The sequence below is a fragment of the Calliphora vicina genome, chromosome 3, assembly GCF_958450345.1.
Source record: "Calliphora vicina chromosome 3, idCalVici1.1, whole genome shotgun sequence".
In the NCBI taxonomy this organism is placed as follows: domain Eukaryota; kingdom Metazoa; phylum Arthropoda; class Insecta; order Diptera; family Calliphoridae; genus Calliphora; species Calliphora vicina.
This window is the reverse complement of record NC_088782.1, coordinates 31,667,789-31,693,121: the sequence shown is the minus strand read 5'-3', so window position 1 is coordinate 31,693,121 and position 25,333 is coordinate 31,667,789. Positions and strand designations below refer to the sequence as shown.

Below are 25,333 nucleotides of genomic sequence, written 5' to 3'. Positions count from 1 at the left end.
TGTTGTAAAGATGTTCATTTAGTTTCCAATTTTAAATAGATACAACTTAAGATTTTAAAAATTACCAATTAGTTATGACAGCTAAATTTGCTGCCAATTGAAATATTCAATTGTATTGTTTCATCAGTTTGGTGGAGATAACCAAATTACAATAACAGTTCAATTGTAGAATTCTGCATTTTAAAAAGTTTGTCCAACTATAAATTTGGATTTATTGAACAATAAATCATATTTTCTCTTCAAATTAGAAGCATTTATGAATATTATTTTGAAACCATTAAAACATTTCCATGTTTATCTTTAAACAGTATCGAAAAATTCATAATTTTTATGCTTTCCATAGAGTTAAACAAATTTTTCCTGTACTATTTGATTTAACTCTTTGTGGTTGGGTGGTTAGTTTACTAACCACATTTTCTTTAGTCTTTAAAACATAGATTATTGGCTTCTATTGCCATTTTGCTAAACAATTATATTTTTTAAAGACATCGTTTATGTTTTTATGCAAAACTTTGCCGTCAGGGTGGCAAATATATTTGCCCAATTCACAATTGATGTCGTAGTGTTGTAGCATTGTATGTCATAAATATTTTTCAAACAAATTTTTCGAAACAAAACATTAATAAAAAAATTACGACATACAACGATACAACGCTACGACAGCAATTGTGAATTGGGTAATTAATTTGAAAATATTGTAAAAATCAGTTTTTTTTTAAGAGACTTTCACGAGCTACCGAATTATTTCCAATATGTTTCTAAACCACTGTACAGTAGTCTTGGTTAGTTCAGGAATGATTCCATTTGTGATGTAGATTTTGTTTCCATCCGGGATAGGCTTAGACTGTACAGGTTCTTCAAAGTTCAGCTTCCTATGAAATCTTCTTTAACACAGAGCTGTCTTGTAGCTTTAGAATATGTTTGTTAATGGGCGAAGCTTCTAATAAAGGATTCGACGAGATAAACGCTTCGGCTCTATAAGTTGGGACTGGCTAATGAGTATAATCCGTCGAGATAAATGCTTCGGCTCTCTGTCGGCTAACGACTTACTATTGGTAAATATAGTTATGGATCCAAAACTAAAAGATAAATTCTTAAGCTCTCATCGGCTAATACTTGCTAATAACTACAATCCGTCGAGATAAATTCTTTTAGATGCAATCAGAGGATATAAATAGCTCTCATCGGCTAACTTCAACTCCAAAACGAGGAAATAAATTCTTAAGCTCTCATCGGTTAACTACAACTTATTAGCTAATACTTGCTAATAACAACAATCCGTCGAAATAAATGCTTCGGCTTTCGGTCGGCTAACTACTAATTACTGGTAAATATGGATTATGGATGCAACCCGAGGATATAAATAGTTCTCATCGGCTAACTTCAACTTATTGGCTATGGCTAGCTAAAGAGTACAATCCAACGAGATAAATGCTTCGGTTCTCAATCGGCTAAATCAAATCTTTCACTCACGTAGTTTAGTTATGAACTATGATCTGAATGAACTAGTTCAAATTATTCGCTCACTTATTTGAGGTTTGAACTATGAACTAAATTTATCTAAATGCATGCTATGAACTAAGTATGTTGTTGATTTTTATACCCGTTTGTAATTTCTACAATACAATTTTCCGAACCTATAAAGTATATATGTATATTCTGGATCCCTATAGATAGCGGAGTCGATTAAGCCATATCCGTCTGTATATCTGTCTGTTGAGATCAACTTTCCGAAGTCCCCAAATAACTTACATACACGATTCAAACATTAATATCTCCGGAATTCTTCCATCTCGGTTGCTATTCGAGAAAATCGAAATATTAAAAAGAAAGAAAAAACCAGGACAACCTCGATTTTTGACCTATATCTGGATTACTAAGTCATTATTATTTAATATGGATACCTAATGATAGATATTTCAAAGACCTTTACAACTATAAGGCCATAGTAAGTTGGAACTACAATAGGTCAAAATCGGAAATAATATTTTTTAACCCGAATATGTTTTTTCACCAAACATTTTTTCCGCTAAATATTAAAAAAAATTTAAAAAACAAAAAAAAATGTTTAAATTTAAAAAACTTAATATTAAAAAAATTGAAAAAAAACACAAAAAAATGTTAAATTAAAAAAAACAATTCAAAAAATTTTTTTTCCAAAAAATTAAAAAAAAAAAACTTTGGAAAAAAAAAATATTTAAAATTTTTATTTTGAAGTATAATTTAGTGAAGGGTATAAAGATTTGGCACAGCCGAATATAGCTCTCTTACTTGTTTATGTTTCTTTCCATACTCATTCTGTTTGTTTCTTTCCATACTGAAATACGGCAACAGACATCAAGTTAATGAGTGTTAAAAAAACTCAATGAGACCATAAAATTTAGTATAATTGAATTACTTGGGGTACTCACACGGTCTCCTATTAGTCATATTGTCATAATGTCCTAATATATTATAACAGTTGTTGTTGTGTTTTAAACAAAAAAGTATTATTTTATGACAAAACAATAAACATAGTTCAAATAGTCTTATTAGTTTAGAACTTTTTTGTTTCAAACTCAAGAAAAATTTGATTAAACTATAATAATATATTAGGACATTATGACAATACGACCATATAGTAGTCCGTGTGAATATCCCAACTATTTAATTTTTTCCCTTAATTCCTTGTGTTATATAAGTTCATTTATTTATCGATTAAAATTTGATTTTACTTCATAAGTCATATTAAAATCTTATAACTAAAACTATTTGATCGCATTAATGAACAAATGACAATCACTAGAAGTGTGGTAGATCGGCTCTAAGAAACTTTGTGTGTGAATTATTTTGTGTATGTTGTTTTGCAATTCGGTTCGGATAATGTTATCGTTTGAGAACATTTATCTCGCAAATTCTTTTAAACACTCATTAAACAATGATATCACCAAGTCTGTATGGATGTTGTCATAACCGTTGTTTGGTCACTGTTAGTGAATACTGTTGATCATAACACGGCGATCATGGTCATCCACCAATAGTACGGTTCATTCGAAAGTATGGCTTCGTAATTTTCTTATTTGAGATTACGGCATTCGATATCGAGCATGAAATTTAGTACATTTTGTTATAATAATATAAAGCGAAACGGCAAACGTTCTTCCCTGTATTCTACCAACAAATTTGATTCGTTTCAAAACTTTTCGATTTAAGAAATGAAGCCATCAATCTTCATGAACTAATATTCTTGCTGTGGCGACAAAATAATTGGATGTTTCAATAGAATTCTTCTGACTGTCTGTTGCTAAACCGAAAAATTCTGTGTGTACAACTAAATCATTCGATTAGCACTAAATTTAGCTGCAAATCGAATCTGTTTTTATACCCCACACCACCATAGTGGGGAGAGTATTATGCGTTTGTGCAGATGTTTGTAAAGCCCAAAAATATTAGTGTAACACCCACCTTAAACTATACTGATCGACTTAGAATCACTTTCTGAGTCGATTAAACGATGTCCGTCCGTCCGTCTGGTTGGCTGGCTGGCTGTCCATGTAAACCTTGTGCGGAGAGTACAGGTCGCAATTTTGAAGATATTTCGATCAAATTTGGTGCATATTATTTTTTCGGCCCAAGGACCAAGCCTATTAAAACTGGCTGAAATCGGTCCATTATTTCACCTAGCCCCCACACAAATGTCCTTCCGAAATTGGACTTTATCGGTCATAAATGTTTAATTTCTATATGTATCTTCACAAATTTCGCTCCAAATAAGTTTTATATATACAAAATGCATGTCACCAAATTTTGTTACGATCGCTCCATAATTAGTCATAGCTCCCATATAGACCCGCTTCCGAAAATCACTTTAACGTGCATAAATCGCTTAAAAATGTTGGTATACACACAAAATTCCACATAGTAAACTTCCATAGAGACCACGACCTAATTTCATGGTGATCGGTCCATAATTGTTCATAGCCCCCATATAAGGCGATCTTCCGAAAATCACTCAAAAATATAAATTATTGAAATTTTAAAAGAAAAATGTTTTTGCTCTTTTACTTAGTGTAGGGTATTATATGGTCGGGCTTGACCGACCATACTTTCTTACTTGTTTTTTTCTGTGTATGTTTAAATTTTTTTCAAAATACTCTTATACCGGATGACGCTATGGTAAAGGCTTAATTTAGAATAAACGTATGTAGCTGTCAAAGAGCATATCATTTGAATCAGAACTACTATTAAGGCTTAATTTTAATTTTTGTGCTGTTATTATATATACTAGACATCATGTTATACTTTTCTTGAGTTTCATCAAAATCGGAACAAAAATCTATAACATTTCGCTATTTGTCCATGAAAAATTCCAAATATTGAAAAATTTGACCTTTGACCTTCTCGATTTAAGGGTTGACGTTTTCCGATTTTAGTAAAACTTTCAGACTATATTTAAAATTACATGGACTATAATATTCTGAATAGCTTTTACTTAAAAATCATAACAGTATGGAAATTCGGCTCATTCGCCAAAATATGGCCAAAAAATTAGTTTTTCTCGATAATCGCAAAATTTAAATCGAAGGTACGGAAAAACTATAGGAGGTATTGACATAATTTTTTCACATTTTTATTCCCTATTATGTTGACAATAAATCCCCAAGTGATGATCAAAAAATTCTGAAATTTGTTTAACAAAATTTTTAAAAATTTGAAATTGGAGTTTTGAAACTGCCTTTAAGGTTAACGGTATCCTACGAAGACAAAAACTCATATACAAGTAAATATGTATATATTTTAAGTAAAAATAAGCTCTTATTTTAATATTTCTCAAAATATGTTAATTTTGTTCCTACGTTTCTTGTTCTAGTGGCCCGAGACACATTAATGGCCTGGCGATTTTTCAATAACTTTAAAATTTTTTAATCAATTTTTGTGTTTTATATCTTATTAGAACGACAATTACGTACACATATCGATTCTTTTAAATTAAATTGCAAACGTAATTATTTAATGGCAAAATTTTTACAAAAACTGAAAAAATTGCATTTTTTTCCTCTTGTAAATGCACCACAAAGCTAAATCGCAAGTGCCGACATACAATCATGATAGAAAGACAAAATTTCATATTTAACTATAGTTTTATATATATAAACAAATTAGAGGGTATGCGTTCCGAAATTCCAAAAAAAATATGCACTCTAATATGCATGTTTAAAAAGTGTTATAAAATTTAATTTTCAAGTAGATATAAAAGCGATTACTGAATGATCTCATAAAAAAACTTCTCCTGAAAAACACTTTATTGCTAACCAAAAGTTTTGAAAACGTCAATGCAATTTTAAACCTTTTCTTAATATTTCCAAATCTTACCTTTAATATCTTTAGAAAACAAATGCCAAATATTTAATACCACAAATTAAACAACCATTTATTTATTTATTGCAAAATGATGTAAATTTATTTTTTTAAACATTCACATCAAAAAACTATTATGAATTATCACAAATTGTTTACAAATTTTAAAATGTTTTTCAATTTAAATTTTAAATTAATAATATGGACATTTTGTAATAATTCGTAATAGTTTTTTTTTTGTAGCTGAACGCTACTAATATTTCAATTAATTAAAAATTTTCTTAAATAGAAAATCTACACTACAAATACAATTAAAATTTTCTAAAAAATATATTTTAAAACTGTAAAAATTTCAAACTGCTTTTCTCGGGTCACCGTTGGAAGACAAGAATTAAGTAAATTCAATTACCGGTTTCACATATCTGCTTTTATGGATTTTTGTTTAATATTGTTAATGAACATCTCCTTTTTAAAGCTCCTTGGATTAACATTTATAAAGCCCATCTTCTCCAATGATTTCAAGAGTCTCAATTCCTCCTTTAGCGTATCTTTGAGTTTACTCTGTGTAATAAGGGCTCTCAAATCCTCGGTAGTACAGTATTTCAGATTATCAATACTTCGCGAAATCAAACTTTCGGTTAGTGTTATTTTGGTTATATGTAAACGTTTGTAATGCCTCCTTGTTCGCCTAACTTCTTCGCGATAGAGGAAAAGTGCATAGCTAAGCAAAGGTTTTTTTTTCTCAAATCCCATAATGTTATGGAGCAGTTTAAAAACTGTCTATGCTGGTTGCGGAACTAAACTCAGAATGAGGGTTGATTCTATAAATTATTTTCTTTAACTCCTAAGAGTGTGTAGCCAAGGCGAATTCAATTTACAGGTGATGTTAACAGTATATTTTCTTCACTTGTTTAGAGGATGAGCTATTAACAAAAACAATAGGCAGACTTTGGCAATCTACTCAACATAAACAAAAATAAATTGCATGTGGTTTTGGTTAGAACTGTACTTATTGTAGAATCGCTCTGACCTTGTAATCAATTCGCCTTGATAATTGCCTGGAATAAAATATGCATTTCTGTCTGTATATGTTGTCCTTTTTTGGGTTTTTTTAAAATTTTTTTGTTTTAAGATTTTTCATTTGTAGTTATTGTTAATCTGTGTAATTCCAAGTATTTTTAATTATGTTTTCTCGGAAGATTCAATGTTCTTGCTGCTGCCATTAGAAACAAATGCGAGATATTTACCTGTATGAAAATGTGCGAGTCTTCTTAATGACATCCTCGAACATGTTGTGTATGAGGTGCTAGTTGTATTGGTACGAGGTTGAGTGTAATATTCGATGTTGTAAAGATCATTGAATTTCTCATTTTAAATAGATACAAATTAATATTTTTGGTATTAAAAGGTTACAAATTAGTAGGGATAACTGAATTGTAGTAGTATCCATTTTCCATTCAAATTATATCGAAAATCTCGCAATATTTTGATACTATTTATACCCTACACCACCACAGTGGGGAGGGTATTATGCGTTTGTGTAGATGTTTGTAACGCCCAAGTCTAACACCCACCTTAAAGTATACTGATCGACTTAGAATCACTTTCTGAGTTGATTAAAAGATATCCGTCCGTCCGTCTGGTTGGCTGGCTGTCCATGTAAACCTTGTGCGCAGAGTACAGGTCGCAATTTTGAAGATATTTCGATAAAATTTGGTACATATTACTTTTTCGGCCCAAGGACCAAGCCTATTGAGACTGGCTGAAATCGGTCCATTATTTCACCTAGCCCCCATACAAAGTCCCCTCGAAATTGGACTTTATCGGTCATAAATGTTTAATTTATCTATGTATCTACACAAATTTCGCTCCAAATAAGTTTTATATATACAAAATTCATGTCACCAAATTTTGTTACGATCGGTTCATAATTAGTCATAGCTCCCATATAGACCCGCTTCCGAAAATCACTTTAACGTGCATAAATCGCTTAAAAATGTTGGTATACACACAAAATTCAACATAGTTAAATTTAATATAGACATAAATCACACGACCTAATTTCAAGGTGATCGGTCCATAATTGGTCATAGCTCCCATATAAGGCCCACTTCCGAAAATCACTCATGAATATCAATTATTGATATTTTAAAAGAAAAATATTTTTACTCATTTACTTGGTGTAGGATATTATATGGTCGGGCTTGACCGACCATACTTTCTTACTTGTTTTTATTTATTATTCAGTAAGACAAACAATTCATCAAAGTTTGAAGCACTTGAAATTACTCAATATAAATATATTCTGAAATGAAAATGAGCAGTAATAATTATTTCAAGTATTAAGCATAGAGAAATACACATAGAGTGGAAACTATAAAAAAATCAGACCAAAAAATTACTCAAAATAATCACACATACGAGTGATGTTTTTGTTTAGACATAGTTTTTTTTACTAACTAATTGTCACCACTTAGGTTTTTAAGAACTGAGTTAGGTCTTTGACAGGAGAGTTTCCGATCTATATAATGATGAAACATTCCGAGCAGATAATGATGAAACATATTTAATATAAATATGAGGAAATTGTGTTATTTTTCAAAACTATTTGTAAACAAATTATAGGAAAATCTTATTGCAATACTATGTTCTACTTCTTTACCTACCTTCCTGCACTGAATGTTAATGTAATTTGAAAAAAATTTAATTGAAGCGAACATGTACATACTTATTTTGTCACAGTAAATAACTGTATTGAATCAAAATCGACTTTTTGCGAAAAAGAACTTTTTTATTGTAGAAAATCAGAAACAATGTTTGTTCTACGACTTTTTTTATTTCTGAATTTTCCAAATAAGTGTTATTTTTTTACAAGAATTGGTGAAACAGAAAAATAAATATTTTCAAAACCTTTCAAAAGAGGTATCTGTGATGAAATTCTGACTCAACATAAGGAATTTAGACGTAAAAGTAATAAATATTACACCCAATATGTTTTTTATTTATAATTAAGTTTATTAATATCAAACGAGTTTATTCAACGTTATTCAATTTTATATATAGCAAAATTTGTCACAAATAGTTTAGATAGCTATTTTTCTTCAATCATTCGACAAAAAATAATTAAAAATAAAAAATATTTGACTTTTTTTGCAAAATCTAAAACTTTTTTTCTTTTTCTTATGCAAAAAAAAGTAAAAAATTTTTTTTTTATTTTTTTTCGAAAGATTGAAGAAATAGCTATCTTAACCATTTTGGAAAAATTTTGCTAAGAGCAATGGGTAATAAGTTACATGGATTAGAAAAAAACCTGTTTGGCCTCTAACTCAGGAAGTTATTGACCGATCCTGTTGAAAAATTTTATACCGATCGAAGACATCGGTTTTAACAATTTGTTCACTTCACATGCAATCACCCATATAGGTACAGTAGACCGTATCTCAAAAAAAAAATAATCCCTGTCCACCTCCTAATATAAAGTATTCTGCAAGGCAGTTAGAAAAAAAATATTTTTTTGCCGAATTTAAATTTTTCGTTATATCTGTCATTTTCAATCGGATTTTAATATATGATATATCTTTGTTTTTGTCTCGAGAAGACCAAAGTTTTTCTCTAAGGTTAACAAAATCTTAATGATTTCATGCGAGTTTTAATTTTCTGCCATTACGGTGGTCATTAGGTTGGTAGGAACAGAGATCTGGTAGATAAATACTAGAACGGGATACTTAACCTTCGCTTTACCAATACCCACCCGGGTGACCACATCGATTATATTGGTTTAATATTTTTTTTAATTTTGTTTCGATTTAAATGAAATTTGCACTCACTGAACAAATTCTAGAGTTCTATAGAATTTAATAGAACCATTTTAAACTTTTTATAAGGTTTTTTCAATTTTTTTTAAAATTTTGTTCGTCGCATATATTTATAGAAGTGTAGTGTCACCCGGGTGGGTATTGGTAAACCATGTACATAAAAAACCTTTGGTAAAGCGAAGGTTAAGGTTAATTGATATTATCTATTCACATTGCTATCATACATCAAGCTCGGTTCACCATGTGAAAAAGCGAAAAATGCAACAAATAGGTTCGCTTGTTTTTAAAATGCCAAAAAAACGGCTGAAAAGTTTTTCTCTAAACCGCTTAACAATGCAATGCTTAGTTTCTAAGATATTTATAGCGAAATGTCAAAAAAACTAGGAATTTTGAATTATTTCGTATAAATATTTTTAAGTTGGAAAAACTTTTTTTTGATTATTGCTACTTATAATGCGGAGTTTATTAAATTTTGGCCTTTATTTTGAAACATTTGTAGAATATAAATTGTATTGACCTTTCTCATCTAAGCATTTTCCACTTTTGAGGCCAAGAAGGATCAAACCCATTTCGGATACTCTGTTCTGAAGCTAAGCGTATTCCAGATACAGCGTTCTGCATGGATCGAAATAAATAGCAGTCAGACGGGATACGTTCCGGACTATAAGGCAGGTGAGGCAAAACTTCCCAACAACTTCATTCTAAATAGTTTTTAACTGGTATTGCAATATGTGGACGAGAGTTGTCATAATAGATAGAATCCTTTTGCCCCTACTAAATACAGAGATTACCTTAGCGCCATGGATATTTGGCTTTGGTGTCGATTCGGCCGGGCTTCACATATGATCTCTTACCGAAGATAACCCGAAGTATCGTAATGGATCCATTTTCCATGATTCGGTACAAAAATTATTTTCTTTTAAAGCGTTCACACATCATTTCGGACATGCGAAATCGTCTTTTCTCTGACGTTAGTTCCAGACCATGTGTAGGTCCCTCTGTTCAACGTCAATGATATTAAATTCCTATGTCAAAATTAGTTTTAATATTGTTTCTAATTTAATTTAGAGTAAATGAAAGCTTTTGTGATCATCTTTGTAGCGTCCAAAAAGCATACCTTTCGAATCAGAACAACTTGCCGAATTGATTAAATGCTATTCATCAGTTTTTCGTTTAAAACATTTACAAAATTTCTATCGTTTAAAAAATGGAGGTATAATTAAATACAACTTAGATTCTAAGCATCATAATCAGCTGATTGAACCTTTATTTTTGGCAGATGTTTGTAAACCGTTATTGGCACAAATGTACGCGATGGTGTAAGGTAGAAATCTACCTTACAAAATAAATAAATGTTTACGAAGCTACGTGACCTTGTACAAGCATCTGATGGCGGATAGATGTGAACCATGCTAGGCAGAAAAACATGTTTGACAACATCCAAATTTGATTGATAATCCAACATGTTTGACAACTAAAAACTGACACAAACTATACCGAGGTGTTAAGAAACAGAAGATAATAAACCTGTACATGTGTCTCTTTCATTCTTTCAGAACTGCCTATTGTTTATATTTCAGCTGCATGCAACATAAAGTGGTTTACTATAACACACAATAAATTAGGTACAAAATTAGGTACAACAATTTGTAAATTTCTCTTTTCATGAGAGCTGCCATAGGATATTGATTTTGGATCTTTTAAAACGTCAAAATTGTCACCTCCGATGACTATTTGTTTCACGTTACTTTTTCTAATTCTTACGATACGAAAATGGTTGATTAATCAAGCCTTTATATTGTTTGGTGTATTTGCAATAATTACTACAATCCCTTTGTTTTAAGCAACTTTGCAAACATGAATAATATATGTTCCCGAATAGTTTGCTATAGAGTATCGGTAAATGGGTGAGTTGGGATCAAAACAAATTATTAAAAATATTTTTATGGAATACATTCTTAAGATCGCTCCATATCTGTAAAAGACCAAGGTTTTCTTTCACAAAAAATCACAATATGAAATTTGGTTAAATATGTTCATCTTGAGTATTGGGTGTATAACTTAAAAATGCGTAATTTTTTTCAAATTTGTATCCTTTATTTTTAAACGTTTTTACAATATAAATTTATTCAAAATATTGGTCATTGTTAGCTACACACTACGATATCATCTAGTGATGGCTTTTTTCCTTAGAAATGTCAAGAATAATTATTATTTTAGGTGCCTGCTTTTCTTCTTTCTTACAACATATGGATTGCGAGCCATCTTTTGAGGCCAAGAACGACGAATCAAGCCAATTTTGGATATTCTGTTTTGAAGTGAAATATGCCAGATATAACATTCTGCGTCGATCAGAACAAATAGTAGGCGGGTAAGGATAAACTACCAACCACTTCTTTCTAAATATTTTTTAACAGGTATTGTAACTTATGGCAGAGCGTTGACATGATGGAATATAACATTTCATATTCTGGACGTTTTTCGGCCAATGCTCGGTTGCGTTCCGTACAGGTTACCTGTGATGGTCTAGCCAGATTTTAGCAGTTCATAATAGATAAGATCTTTTTGGTCCCACCACACACAGGCCATTACCTTAGTGCCGTGAATATTTGGCTTTGATGTCGATTCGGCTGGTTGGCCGGGCTTCACATACGATCTCTTGCGCTTCGTGATATCGTAATGGATCCTTTGTGCATCACAAGTCATTACTTGTATTCGGTGCAAAAATGATTTTTATTTTATAGCGTTCAAGCATAATTTCGGACATGCAAAATTGTCTTTCAAGACCACTTGGCTTAAATTCGTATGATATCCAATTTCATTTTGATCACTCGCTCTTTGAAACCTTTGCAACACATTCACCATTAGCTTTGGTGAGCAAAAAAGTGTGTTTCAGCGTTACTTTTTTCATATTAAAGAAGTACAGCAAAACTTCCCGCATCTGACGATTCGTTGGTACATTTTCGAAGCAAAAAAAACTTTGTTGTTTACACTATAATATTGAATAACTAAATGAGAATAAATGAAAGATTCTACCTTTGAAAATGACATATAAGTTATTAAATACAAAAACTCTTACAAAAGATACGCCATCTATTGTAAAATCCTGCATTTTTAAGTCTGGATGTATGATTAAGTAAGTTTTATTAGCAGTTTTTATAAGTATAGGTAGATATTATTAAATTTGATTAACATTTAATTAGTATGATGTAACGTTGTCAATGAAGCAATTACATCAACTACAATAGCGCTTTGTTGTTCAGTTTATGAACTAAAATACTTTCAATCTTATTGCCAACCTCTTCATCACGCTAAAGGTTTGTGTCCATGCTAAAACTAAACATATCTCTTCATTATCCTGCTACCTGTACAGTTCTCATGTGTGTGACACCTAAATTTTATTACCTTCATTTTATTTGTTACAGTTTTATTTTTAATCTCAATCATAAAAATTAGTTACTTTTTTAATCCTCTTAAAATTTAGACAGTTAGTTGGTGGCACATTCACCAAAAAAAAGGATTAACATGCTGTTTTTTTAATCCATGTTTTAGGCGTTTCTATTATAGTTGCTACAACTAAACGAATGTTGCACAAATAAAAGGATTTATGTGCTGCAGTGAAAGTAACACAAATGTTTGTCAAGTCATCTAAATTGTGCACAAATATTTTGTAAACATTGAAATGGATCAAAATAAAAGAAGCTGCAGTTTAATTTTAAACATAGCTTGTCTTAGACTGGCCATAAAATATCATTATTGAATTGGAATTTTCCACATTAAGAGAATAACAGCTGTGTTAATACATTACATTAGCTTTTTAAAGGTCATTAAGTTATTTTATTATATTTTCAAGTAGTTGCAGGGTTTAAGAGAATTTAGCTAACTAATGAGCAGCTTAAAGAAAGCAATAATTATTACAAATTGCCATACAATAATCTTACTCAATGAACAAAAGTGGCAAACTATTTAAAGCCAAACGAAGTGGCTTTAAATAGCGAGTTCTTTGGCTAGACATAAAAGAATTTGGAATCAATTAACAAGATTATGACAAAATTTCCAAAACTCTTTAAAGAAAGTGACAAATTAAATTTCTGAATTTGTTTGTCATTTAATCTCTAATTTCTCTAAATAAATATTTCATTAATTTAATAACAAAATATTAAAATTTTACTAAAATTTAAAAAGAAATTGTGACTGTAATATTCATAGATAAATACACATAGAGCGGAAACTCTCCTTTCAAAGACCTAACTCAGTTGCTAAAAACCTAAGTGGTGAGGAGATATTGATTAATTTTTTTGTTTGAGTATTTTTCTAGTTTCTCTATGGTAATAACATACAATAATACATTCTCATGACTTAGGTTTTTCACAACTGAGTTAGGTCTTTGAGTAGAGTTTCCAATATATGTGTGTTTATCTATGCTAATAACTTCCAATTAGTATTTCATTCAAAACTTATTTGAAATCGAAAAAATTCAAAATATCTCCAGCTTATCAAATCCAAGTGTTACAAATTAAGTGAATGTAAATTATGTACTCACTTAATTCAAAATATATCTACATGAAAGCTAATATTCATTAAGCAAAAACAATACAATTTAAATTTCTTTTGTCTTTAAAAGCTGCTCTTCGACTACTACAATGGTCAGAATTAAAGACAATCATCAGAACATCTTTACCAATCAAACAAATCTACAGAAAAAAATCCAAAATATGTAAATTTTCTTAACAATGATAAACAAAAGAAAATATACAAACATTCAACAAATATATTAACAATTAAATTTAATACAATAATAAAAGCAACAACCACTAACACAGATATGTTGTTTACCAGTTGTTTAGAGTTTAGAGAGGTGAGGTGGAGTGGAGTTGTAATAATGACCCAACAATAATCTTACTCAATGGCCAAAAGAATGAAGACCCACTGTTTGCAGTCTTGTTTTTTTTTTGTATTTATTTGTATTACCCCGACAAGCAAACCTAAAATAGAGAATTTTAAATTTGAATAATTTTAAATAAATAAAAGAAAACTCATGTTCTTAAAAGTTCATTATCACTTCACAGCCAACAAAACACACACAAATTTAAGCTAAAGAAAAAAATTCAAATTTTGTGAGGAGAAAGAACTTAAAGAAGACACAAGAAAACACCAATAATGATGATGATGATGTAAAAGTGGAAGAGAGACATGAAGAAGATCCACCAAAAATAAACACAACAAATTTATAAGTGAAAGCTTGAAAGAAATGCATTTTTTTGGGGGGTTTAAACACTCAGAGTTACTTGATTAGGGTAAGTTGGTTACCCTAAAAATAGAACAGACCAGCAAAAGAAGCAAAGAAAACTTTTAAATATACGTTGAATTAGTAATGGAGGTTATCCCTTATTCATAAAATAAATTATGTTTATATTATGATTCAAGTTATGGAAAGATAGAGGGAGTAATTTTGTGGACATGGAATAGTATAAAAGAACAGGCCAATCGACCACAAATAAATGAGTTCTTCTGAAAAATGTATATCTTTAAAAAAGTGCGATCATCTAGAAAGTAAGAGAGAACCAGTATCGAGGTTGTCCTGGTTTTTTCCTTATATCTCAGCCATTTGTGGGCCGATTTTCTCGATTTTAAATAGCAAGATTTTGAGATATTGATGTATGAATCGTGTGTGTAAGTTATTTGGGGGCTTCGGAAAGTTGATTTCAACACACAGACGGACAGATGGACATGGCTATATCGACTCCGTTATCTATAACGATCCAGAATATATATACTTTGTGGGGTCGCAAATAAAAACTGCAGAAATTACAAACGGAATAACAAAATTATATATATGCCTGCCTTCTCTGAATACATTAAATTGTAGTATCGATGGAAGAAGGAAATGCAAGTCATTGCTCTAATTAATCTTTAGAATTGGATACCCTTCTGTGATAATTGCAATCGACTTTTCTTGTATGGGGAAGGAAACACGATACATGAGATTTGTATTCCATTTTCGGTCGGATTTAGGCGGTGTTAAGTGTAAGGAGATCGGATTGAGTAAAGCTTCTCTTGTGTCGCACAGTGGTTTAAAAACTTTGGTGCTCGACCCGTTAAAGTTGCTCATCTCATAAAAAATCACAAAATATTCAGTTCTTAAATATATTGGCTGTATGACTAAAAAATGCGGAGTTTCTCAAATTTTTAGCTTTTATTTTGAAACATTTGTACAATAAAAATTTATTCACATCATTTGCTATTGTTAGCTGTGACCCTTTCCCACATTTCTAGCAACATATAGATTCTGCACCGATCGAAACAAATAGTAGTAGGACGGGGCAAGGTCTGCACTATAAGGAGGGCGAGGCAATACTTCCCAACCACTTCATTCTAAATACTTTTTAACAGGTATTGCAACATGCGACAGAGCGTTGTCATATTACGGTTTCATGTCTAGCCTCATATTCTGGACGTTTTTCGGCCAATGATCGCTTCAAACGAATCAGCTGCATTGGATACAGGTTCCCTGTGATGGTCTGCTGAAATTTCAGCAGCTCATAAGATAGAACCAAATATAGAGAATTCCCTTAGCGCCGTGGATATTTGACTTTGGTGTCGATTCGGCTGGTTGGTCGGGCTTCACTTACGATCTCTTACGCTTCGGATAATCGTAATGGATCCATTTTTCATTGCAAATAGTGATTCTGTGAATTTTATGGCACAATATTCAGACATGCAAAATCGTGTTCCAAGGTCTCTCAGCTTCAATTCGTATTGTACCCAACTTCCCTGCTTTTGGATGAATTCTGCTGCTCGTAAACGTTTTAAAATTGCTGCTTGAGTAGCTTCCAATTATTCTGCAAGCTCTTGTTGAGTTTGATAACACTCTGCATATTTATTAGGGTGATCGACCCGGTTTTAAATAACCGGTTTTTTTGGTCAAGTCGGTTTCGGTAGTTTTTGACATTGGAAATTAAATAAAAGTCAAAAAATATCAACCACTCACCTTTTGAAAAAATTCAATTTTAATTTCAAAATGGGCCAAGTTTGATCCGAAGACCTTATGAAGGATAAGAAAAATAGCTTTGTTATCTAACTAAGGCAATCGCAGTTTCCAAAAAGTATAATGTTCAGCAGCTCTTGAAACATTTAACTTAATTGTGCTTAACAAACGATTTGTGGTCTAGGCCAAATATGACCCAAAGACCTTAAATGTAAAAAGTTTTATAGATATTTTTTATGCCAATTTGTTTTTGAAATTAAATAAAATTAATATAATATCAAAACCACTCAGTTTTGGAAAAAAAATTTATTTCAAAATGGGTCAAATTTGACCCGAAGACCTTGTGAAGGTTAAAAAGTAATTAGAATTAATAATTTTTTGTTATTAGAATCCCTTTTTTTATCATAATTATATGATCTGATTTTTCTTTTGCTATGTTTTTCCATGAACTGTTTTCATTTAAATAACTATTAGTTTAATTAATAAAACTAGTTTTATCAAAAAAACCGATTAACCGGTTATTATTAAAAACCGAAATCGAAACCGGTTTATATTCAATAGCAATTTTTCGAAGAAACCGATCTATAGATATAAAAGAGAAACGTTACTGACGGATAGCCCAAACCACTGAAACTAGAAATATGAAATTTTAATTGTGCGTTCCTCCCTCCCAAAAACAATCCACTATGAAAGGATTTTTGAAATTCGAACGTTTTGGGGAAAAAAGGGGAAGAACGGGTAAATTCGGTAACATTATATCTTCAAAACTAATAAAGATACAAAAAAACTTGAAATTGCATGTTACTCCATTTAAAAAAAATAGCTGACATGTTTTTGGTACTTTTTCGAAATTCGAATCTTCTATGAGAGAAAACGGGTAAAAACTGTATTTTGGTACTTTTTTTTGGCAACCTATTTATATTTTAAACCAATAAAAATATAAACAAATTTTAATTCGTATTATTTACCTATCAAAAAAATAACAAATATGAATTTGGTACTTTTTGGAAATTCAAACCCTTAAGTTAATCTGGTTTAATAATATCTGGTTTTCTATAAATTGACATAGACATATGAATATTTTGTTATGAGCTCCCACCACGATAAAGAAATTTATTTGAATAAAATTATACCACAGCAAGGGGATAGAAAAGGTACCAAAATTAGGGTAAAAACGGGAAAATATGTTTTATTTGATATTATTAAACGAATTTTCCAAATTTTTTTAATATTTATTCCTGGATTCATACAAAAATTAACTAACAAAGTGTTATTTGGAACTCGAGTAAACAGATTTCAATCGTTTGATACATGTCTGTAGCACAAATTTTTTTTTGGCAAAATGGAGTATTTTTAAATTAAAAAAATTATCGACATTAAAGTTAGCTTATATGTATCTGACTGAAGTTAGAGTTAGAAATATGGGATAATATTTAGGTACCAAAATGTGAGAACTGAACAATAGGTACTTTTTCTTTCTTTTATTGGTACTTTTTTAATTTTCTGTAATAATGGAAATATAAATATGAAATTAAGTATTATATGGTCTTAAAAAAATAAAAATTCAAGGGGGAGACTATTGCTACCTTTTCATTATTCGAATAGTACTTTTTGTATTCTCTTCACCAATGAACATAAACACATAAGAACCCACAAGTTGGGGTTTAAGGTACTTTTTGAATTTTCTATAATAATGGACCTAGAAAAATTAAATTAAATAGAAGTCAGATGGAATAGGACGATTTGATAATCAAATAATTTGGTAAGTTAAGATGTTTCATGCTAGTAATTTATTAATAAAACAAAAATACACAGAGAAAACAGATTCGTTATAGCAACCCAATTTGTTGCCAATCGAATGATTTTGTTTTAGCGACCGAATTTTACAGTTGTAGCTACAATATTTTGGAAGGGGCAACTGAAGTTTGGTTGCCTCAACTGAAATTCTTCTTTATCTGTTGTTAGAACTGAAAAATTCTATGTGTGCAACAGAATCATTCGATTGGCAACAAATTCGGTTGCTATCACGAATCTGATTTCTCTGTGTAGCATTTTAAAGTCATACTCCCAATATAATTCTTAAAGAAATATTTTTTTTTTCAATAAGATTTTCATATTATTTTGTGAAGGCTTTATTTGCTTAAAAAAGAAGCTTTAGATTTCTATGTAATAAAGAACTATAAATCAAATTGAGTTCCAAAGTAACTTCTTTGGAAATTGTATTTTTTTAAAACGAAACGTTTTGAAACATCAAAAATGTAAAAACACTGTTTGAATTTGAAATGAATTAGAATTTTTTCCATTAAACTTATTTTCATTTTTGTTTTATGAAACGAATATCTAAATTTAAATAAAATTTCCTTTAATTTACCAATGATGGAAACTTAAATTACTTTCAATATTAATAAAAAATAAATAAAAAAATATTTGTATGATTTAAATTTTAATTTAAAGTTTATTTAATAAACAAATTATACATGATTTAATATAAATCATAAGCTATACATAAAATACAATTGTGAATCAAAATTTATAATTCTGTAGACTCAGCATTTGGATTCGGATTCTCAATGCCCAAAGTTTGCAATTTCTCCATGCGTGCAATTTCCTTCTTCAACTTCTTCTTGAACAGCAGCTTTAGGGTAATAATGGATTTCAAGTTCTGGTATCTGAAATTGCGCACGTTCTTCGATATCAATTCGTTGGTTAAGGCTTTTTTGGCTTTATTCAGAGGCAGATAGCGGGTCTTATGTCTCTTCAATTCTTCACGATGCATGAATAGTGTATAGGTGACAGTGGGTTTGTTGGCAGGAGTAGACATCTTTAGTTTTTTTTTGGTTTTATTAAGAGTTTTTTTTTGGTTTGTTTAATGTTGTTTCTCTTTTAACTCGTGGGAGTAAGTGATACTAGTTTTAGTATTGCAATTAGTTTATATACTATCTTTAACATCTTTACTAACTATGACCTAAATTGTGTGTGTTGAAGGTAAAGAAAAGGTTCATCTTTCATTCATTTAGGTATGGGCGAGAATTGTGTGGCAGGTAGAATTTTCTTATTTCATGTTAAGAGTCTCACTTTCATTCTTAATACTCGTAACTTGTTGTTTTGTTTTGTTACAAGAATTCATTAATCCGTGTGTGTGTGTTTTGGCTAATAAAAAACATACTCACACTGTTGTGGCATATTCTTATTGCTGCATGTTGCATAAACGTGACGAGATTTAACTGAACCTTTATTGGATTCTGTTGTTTTTTTTAATCTGCCAAAATTCCCATCTTTTTTTCCAATTTGTTTTTCAACATCTGTTTTTAAACTCAAATTTTTAAAGCATTTCAACTATTAAAATGTCATTATGACAAGCCAGAGATTTGAAATGTCTGCTTTAACATAAATGCAAGATTTGAAGTGTTTTAGAAGAGAAAAGCGCTAAGTCCCTTTTTTACAAATTAAGCAACCAAGATTAAAATCCTTCTAATATATATTTAGATTTAAATATTTTTGAAATAAGTATATTAATGAATTTTTTTTTCATTATTTCCCACTAATTGGATTTAGCTCATTTTCACTTTAAGCTTACGTTATGTTTTTATGTCTTAATTAAAATCTTAATATTCTATTTAATTGTGTTTACTTTGTTCCGTTTAATTCCTTATTTTTTAAACAAAATAATTAAGTAATTCTAATTACACAGACTTTCTTACTTTAAACGTTTCATAAAAGAGACACGTAAAATTTTTTGGCACGTTTCTTGAGTTTGCAAAAAAAATGTGTATATTTTTATAAATTTTTAACAAAAGAACATTAAAATAATTTATGATCTCCAACAAATCTTTAATCTTAAAGTCAGTATATAAACTTAAAAACTCACAAAAAAATAAACAACTTCAAATTTTAAATCCCCCTTTTTAAATCAGCATTTAACGGTCATCAATTGTGTTAAAGCTAGATTTATATAGACAACGTCAACAAATAAAACATAAAAGTATTTAAAATAAATGAATTAAGTTTAAAATATAAATAAACTATGAGTAAAAAAGAATTATAAAAAAATATATAAAAAAAATTTAGCAAGCGCCTTAAAGGTCAAGAAGAAAATGAAAACAAAACATTTATAACAAAAAAGTCAAACACACGACTACACAATGGGCCAAAGTAACAAAATTTTTCTGGCTTTATTAAATAGTTTTCTATAGAAAAGTTTCTGTATTGTAGAGTTTTATATAGAAAAGTGTCTTTATTAGAGAGTTTTCTATAGAAAAGTGTCAATATTGGACAGCTTTCTATAGAAAACAGTCTTTATTGGAGAGTTTTCCATATAAAAGTGTATTTATTGAATAGCTTCCTATAGAAAAGTGTCTTTATTGGAGAGTTTTCTATAGAAAAGTGTCTTTATTGGTGAGTTTTCTATAAAAATGTGTCTTTCTTGGTGAGTTTTCTATAGAAAAGTGTCAATATTGGAGAGTTTTCTATAGAAAAGTGTCAATATTGGAGAGTTTTCTATAGAAACGTGTCAAAATTATCTGCATAGGATAGTTTTCTATAGAAAAGTTTCTGTATTGTAGAGTTTTATATAGAAAAGTGTCTTTATTAGAGAGTTTTCTATAGAAAAGTGTCAATATTGGACAGCTTTCTATAGAAAACAGTCTTTATTGGAGAGTTTTCCATATAAAAGTATATTTATTGAATAGCTTCCTATAGAAAAGTGTCTTTATTGGAGAGTTTTCTATAGAAAAGTGTCTTTATTGGTGAGTTTTCTATAAAAATGTGTCTTTCTTGGTGAGTTTTCTATAGAAAAGTGTCAATATTGGAGAGTTTTCTATAGAAAAGTGTCAATATTGGAGAGTTTTCTATAGAAACGTGTCAAAATTATCTGCATAGGATAGTTTTCTATAGAAAAGTGTCATCATTGGAGAGTTTTCTATAGAAAAGTGTCTTTATTGGTGAGTTTTCTATAAAAACGTGGCTTTCTACGTGAGTTTTCTATAGAAAAGTGTCTTTATTGGAGAGTTTTCTATAGTAAGGTGACTTTTTTTGGATAGTTTCTATAGAAAAGTGACTTTATTGGAAAGTTTACTATAAAAAGAGTCTTTATTAACTAGTTTTCTATAGAAAAGTGTCATTATTGGAGAGTTTTCTATAGAAAAGTGTCTTTATTGTATTGTTTTCTAAAGAAAAGTTTCTTTATTGGAGAGTTTTCTATATAAAAGTGTTTTTATTCATGAGTTTTCTATAGAAAAGTTTATTTATTAGAGAGTTTTCTAAAGAAAAATGTCTTTCTTGGAGATTTTTCTATAGAAAAGTGTTTTTTTGGGATAGTTTCTATAGAAAAATGTCTTCATTGGATAGTTTTCTATAGAAGTGTTTTTATTGGCGAGTTTTCTATACAAAAGTTTATTTATTGTGTAGATTTCTAAAGTTTCTTTATTGGAGAGTTTTCTTTACAAAAGTGTCTTTTTCTATAGATTTTTCTATAGAAAAGTGTTTTTATTGGATAGTTCTATAGAAAAGTGTCTTCATTGAATAGTTTTCTATAGAAAAGTTTTTTTATTGGAGAATTTTCTATAAAAAAGTGTCTTTATTCGTGAGTTTTCTATTGGATGGTTTTCTATGGAAAAGTGTCTTTGCTGGAGAGTTTTCTATAGAAAAGTCTCTTAATTGGAGAGTTCTCTATAGAAAATTTCTTTATTGTATAGTTTTCTATAGAAAAGTGAATTAATTGAAGAGTTTTCTATAGAAAGGTGTCTTTAGTGGAGAGTTTTCTATAGAAAAAATCTTTGTTGGAGAGTTTGCTATAGAAAACGTCTTTCTTACACAGTTTTCTGTATAAAAACGTCTTTCTTAGAAAGCTTTCTATAGAAAAGTGTCTTTCGTAGAAAGGTTTCAAAACAAAAGCGTTTTTCTTACACAGTTTTCTATTGAAATGCGTCTTTCATATAGAGTTTTCTATTTAAAAGCGTCTTTCATATACAGTTTTCTATAGAAAAGTGAATTTATTGGAGAGTTTTCTATAGAAAGGTGTCTTTAGTGGAGAGTTTTCTATAGAAAAAAATCTTTGTTGGAGAGTTTTCTATAGAAAACTGTCTTTCTTAGACAGTTTTCTATAGAAAAGCGTTTTTCTTGGACAGTTATCTATAGAAAAGCGTTTTTCTTAAACAGTTTTCTGTAGAAAAGCGTCTTTCTTAGACAGTTTTCTGTAGAAAAACGTCTTTCTTAGACAGTTTTCTATAGAAAGGTTTCTTTCTTAGCAAGCTTTCAAAAGAAAATCGTCTTTCTTACACATTTTTCTATTTAAAAGCGTCTTTCATATACAGTTTTCTATAGAAAAATGTTTTTTTTAGTCAGTTTTCCATAGAAAAATTTCTACAGATTTTACGAATTCTCTAAAATAAATATAGTGTTATCCACAAAATTGTCTACTCTTCTTCTGATTTGCAACTACATTAATATTTTTATAAGCCTTTATTTAAAAATGTTAGCCATGTTTTAGCAAATTAATGAAACCAACTTTTACCTTTTTTTTAATGATTGCTTTCAAAATAACCAAATTAAGTATCCAAAATAATAAAAATAACGCTAATGAATAATTAACCAAACAAATCAACATAAAAATAAATTTTTACTTTAATTTTCAAGATTTTGAAAAAATAAAAAGAGGGGGAAAATACTTTTTAAAACGTTTTTAAGAGATTATAAAATGTATATATTTGTATATACAAATATATATAAAAAAGAGTTTTTTTGAAAAAAAAAAAAAATAAAAAAACTGGTTCATTGTATAAATTAAATCCGGTTCCAATTAGTTTCAGCTTAAAATCTGTATTTCAAAAGTTAAAACAAAACACACATACATTTCAACTCATAAGCCATGTTCAACAAAATACAGCCAAACAAATTTAGTAAAACAATCAAATTAATTTAAAAACAAAATCTGAGAAGAAGCCAAAATAACAAATTATCTACAAAATTATTTTATTAAACGAAAAATTAACAAAAATTTTTGCATTAAAACAAACAGAGTAACCTTTGAATTAACACTTGAACGTAAATTAAATTCAAATGTTTTCAATGATCTTGAGTAGAGAGCGAAGAGGGAAGGAGGTTGCATGCTGATCATGATGATATTGAAATAATGATTTCAAATAAAGATTGAGATATTAAAACAAAAAATAAATTTAATATTAAGTATTTACTTGTATTTAAGTACTTACTTATCCATAAACAATTGTGAAATTCTTTATTATCGATAAAATTTTTTCAGTAACAATAAGGGAAATAAAATTGGATAATTAAAGTAATTTGGCGACGTCTGGCTTTGAAACTGATTGCTTATTTTTCAATTTTCAATTTTCTATAGAAAACTGTCTAAGAAAGACAATTTTCTATAGAAAACTGTCTAAGAAAGACAATTTTCTATAGAAAACTGTCTAAGAAAGACAATTTTCTATAGAAAACTGTCTAAGAAAGACAATTTTCTATAGAAAACTGTCTAAGAAAGACAATTTTCTATAGAAAACTGTCTAAGAAAGACAATTTTCTATAGAAAACTGTCTAAGAAAGACAATTTTCTATAGAAAACTGTCTAAGAAAGACAATTTTCTATAGAAAACTGTCTAAGAAAGACAATTTTCTATAGAAAACTGTCTAAGAAAGACAATTTTCTATAGAAAACTGTCTAAGAAAGACAATTTTCTATAGAAAACTGTCTAAGAAAGACAATTTTCTATAGAAAACTGTCTAAGAAAGACAATTTTCTATAGAAAACTGTCTAAGAAAGACAATTTTCTATAGAAAACTGTCTAAGAAAGACAATTTTCTATAGAAAACTGTCTAAGAAAGACAATTTTCTATAGAAAACTGTCTAAGAAAGACAATTTTCTATAGAAAACTGTCTAAGAAAGACAATTTTCTATAGAAAACTGTCTAAGAAAGACAATTTTCTATAGAAAACTGTCTAAGAAAGACAATTTTCTATAGAAAACTGTCTAAGAAAGACAATTTTCTATAGAAAACTGTCTAAGAAAGACACTTTTCTATAGAAAACTGTCTAAGAAAGACACTTTTCTATAGAAAACTGTCTAAGAAAGACACTTTTCTATAGGAAACTGTCTAAGAAAGACACTTTTCTATAGGAAACTGTCTAAGAAAGACACTTTTCTATAGGAAACTGTCTAAGAAAGACACTTTTCTATAGGAAACTGTCTAAGAAAGACACTTTTCTATAGGAAACTGTCTAAGAAAGACACTTTTCTATAGGAAACTGTCTAAGAAAGACACTTTTCTATAGGAAACTGTCTAAGAAAGACACTTTTCTATAGAAAACTGTCTAAGAAAGACAATTTTCTATAGAAAACTCTCAATGAAGACACCTTTCTACGGAAAACTCTCCAATAAAGACACTTTCCTACAGAAAAAGTCTCTCCAATAAAGACACTTTTCTGTAGTAAACTGTCTAAGAAATGGAAAACTTTTGTATGGAAAACTGTCCAATAAATGCATTTTTTTAACAGTTTGCTCTAGAAAAGTGTATTAGACTGCTTTATATTGTATAGAATTTTATATTTTCCTCTATTTCATTTATAGGTAGTTTGTGAATTTAATAAAACTAATACTTTTTCTTATTTCTTTGCAGAATTTATACTCCGTCATTAAATGGTGAGTTTCGAATCATTACATTTAACTTGCTTTATAATTTGTTGCTATAAATTTCAAAGTTTTTCTGAAATTTGACCTTTTATTTCTCCCATTAAGTTGAGTGACTTTTGTTCTTTGTCTTGCCAGCTACTTCTTGCAGTTTCTTTTAACATTCTATTAGATGCATTTATTTCTGCAAATATACATTTGACATTTTCATAATTATTTTAATTATCAGTTAAAAGAATCAAGTTTGTTCTTAGTTGGCAGTTGCCAGTTGTATACTTGTTTTATTCGTATTAAAATGTCTGTTTAATTGTTGGTGCTTAAATGTTTTAAATACGAGGGCAGCAAGAAATATCTAAAAAAATCATATTTTATTTGACCTAAACCGGTCTCTAAGTCCGAAGGACCAATCACGTAACTAGTTCCAAGTCAGTTCTATTCAATCGATAGCTGTTTACAATTGAGTAATTACAAACAACCCTCGTACATATCATGAATACATACATATGTGTGTGTGTGTAAGTAAATATTATAATTGCTTTTAAATTAACGCCAT

The 25,333-nt window shown here is 29.4% G+C and overlaps 1 long non-coding RNA gene across 1 annotated transcript in view; it reads left to right on the top strand.

Annotated features, from left to right (window-relative positions):
• LOC135954875 (uncharacterized) overlaps nucleotides 1-25,111 on the top strand; it is a 35,946-nt gene extending 10,835 nt beyond the window's left edge. The window contains exon 3 of the long non-coding RNA XR_010576271.1: nucleotides 24,770-25,111. This is a non-coding gene — a long non-coding RNA (uncharacterized LOC135954875). The remainder of the gene's footprint in view (nucleotides 1-24,769) is intronic.
• Nucleotides 25,112-25,333: the final 222 nt, after the last annotated feature.